The sequence below is a fragment of the Zonotrichia leucophrys genome, unplaced genomic scaffold (assembly GCF_028769735.1).
Source record: "Zonotrichia leucophrys gambelii isolate GWCS_2022_RI unplaced genomic scaffold, RI_Zleu_2.0 Scaffold_241_78452, whole genome shotgun sequence".
NCBI lineage: Eukaryota > Metazoa > Chordata > Aves > Passeriformes > Passerellidae > Zonotrichia > Zonotrichia leucophrys.
In genome coordinates this window covers 1-2,580 of record NW_026992446.1, presented here as the reverse complement: position 1 = coordinate 2,580, position 2,580 = coordinate 1, and positions in this window count along the sequence as shown.

The window sequence follows — 2,580 nt, the reverse complement described above, 5'->3', positions numbered from 1 at the left end:
TAGTCTTGTTCATTATTGTTTTCAGAATCACTGTAATTTCACCTAGACATTCTGCATCAATTCCTCTTGCCATGACAGGAACACTTTGCAAGGCCAAGCTCCATGGGAGCAGTTACCAAAGCAAAGTGTCCTGGAGGAAATCTGAATTCCTGTTTCAGTATTGATAGCTCTCATTTGCTTTGAATTTATCCTAATTAATTCCAGTGCATGAAGGCCCAGCCCTGCAGCCTCTGGGCTGGCCCTGCCAGGAGCCATCACAGCCAGAACAATTTCCCAGGCAGCCCAAGTCTCACTGCCCATGGCTGGATTTGCAAACTGGGGGCAGCCGTGCACAGCCAGGGGGTTCCATTTCCCCAGTGGGCCATTGTGAAGGGCATGGAGCACATCTGGGAGATGGGTTCTCCATGGGCAAAGGTTCCCATCTCCTCATTTTTCCAACGGCTCTTTTAACAACCCCTTCACCTGCACAACCAATCCTGCAGCTTGTGCATAGTCTGGTACATGAAAAACCCTGCAGGCTTAATCACTGTATTTTTCACAGGAACAGACAAAGCACTCTGCATCACAGTATCAGCACACCCTGTAAAAATAGCCAATTTCCTCCCTTCCTCCCTTTTTCATTGTATACAATCTCACAAAGTTGACCACTGACATGAGGGTCCTGGCCAATCCTGTTCTGTAGGGTATTTAGTGTTACATCCCTGAGCAGCCAAAGATACCAAATTAGTATTGTCAGCACTATTTCACATTATTAGTATTTTATATGTACATATTGATATAGAAATATAGATATGTAGATATAGACATATCTAAATAAATTTATAAATATGAAGGTCTTATTATCCTATAAATATGTATATAGTTATTTATTAGATTGATATGTCACTTGCACAAGTGCATCTGAGCTCAAGATTAAAACCTTCTTCTGTTGCTCCATGTGGGAGCATTCCAACAATAATTGTTCCTTCTGAAGGTGCTGTTTCCTATGTACTCTCAACAAATTCATCTTTGTCTGCCCAAACCCACAAGGTCTTTTCCATTTGCAATTTTTTGATGCATTTGAAGCCATCCAGGGCTGCAGCATCTTTTACCCGACTGCACAACTGCTCCCATGGGGCTCTGACCTCAGCCCACTCCAGAGCCACGGAACTCCAGGGAAGGGCTTCCCAGCTGGGAATTTCTGATGGGACTGATTCCTCACACTGACACTGAACAAGTGACATTTTGTTGGCATCTGGACAGACTGGTCCAGTTTTGTTTTACCAGTGGGCTGGGTCAGCACCAAAGACAGACTCCAGCTGAAGGAATCAGTGTCATTTCCTGCAGTTCAGAGCAGCAAAGAATCACCAAAGGAGCAGCTCAGCAATGCACCCAACCATCCCCACCAAAGATTGCCAGCAGTGATTAACAAAGATCCAGCAGCATTTACCCTCAGGCTTTACCATCTCCCAGAGCCACACAGCAGCTGGGGAAGCTGTCACAGCCAAGGGCTGCAGAGCCACTCCTGGGCACTGGGAATTCCTGCAGGTGCCTCCAGCCCCAGGTGAGGCTCCAACCCCGCTGGGAGAGGGCCCAGCTCTGACAGGGCTGAATGAACAAACTGACAGCACTGCTAGTGTGGCAACATCTGCTTTCATCCTCCTCTTGCGACCCTCCCAAAGCCTGGCCAGGGCTCAAGGAGGAACCAAGGGAGGTGACTTTGACCATACAGCCCCAAACAAGGCCAGATGTCAGATTCCACGGCCTTGTCTGGTTTCTAAATACACAAAGGTCAATACATGTTTCACTAAGGAGTGGCTACATCTATCTCAATGCTAATGACCATGCATATTTCATCAGGGAGCAGATACAAAGATAACCTTTGCTTGGAAGGTTCATCCAGAGACCACCTTTGGCTCAGGGCCTGCTGTCCAGGCCTCACTCAGGGCTGGTGTCCAGGCCTTGGCTCTTCAGGGATGTGGTTTAGTGCTGGGCTTGGCACTGCTGGGTGAGCAGCTGCACTGGGTGAGCTCAGAGGGCTTTTCCAACAGAGAGGATTCTGTGATTCCATGATTCTATCCACTGCATTCAGCTGGAGCTATTTTAGCAGCATTCCTTTGCTCCAAAAGTTCCCTCTTGCCCAGCTCCTGTGGTCTGAGGCTTCAGCTCCTTCAGCTCCTGGTGCTGAGCTGCTCATGCTGAACGAGACGACTGGGAGAGACGAATCCAGTCAATGCAATTCCTTCTGGGACACGGAGAGGGGAGGCTGTGCAAACAGGAACATTGTTTGTTGTGGCCTCCTCTCTGCCCTTCACACCTTTCAGCGCTTTGAACCAGCCAAGAGCTTTCTCCAAGAGTGCAATCGAGCAGCTGTTCCTGCTCCCAGGCCTGGCTCTCTCCAGTCTCTGCCCTTGCCTGGTTCTGTCCCTCTTGCTGTGCCCTCTGTTCCCCCAGGGCTCGCTGGCTGCTGCCCAGGACTGTGGCACTGGCACAGATCCAGGGCTCCAGAGCCTCCTTTCTCTGCCTTTGCAGCTGCCTGGGCACAGCAGCCTTTTCCATCTGGAAGCTCCCCATGGACAGGGAGTGCCCAGCTCTGTTCCC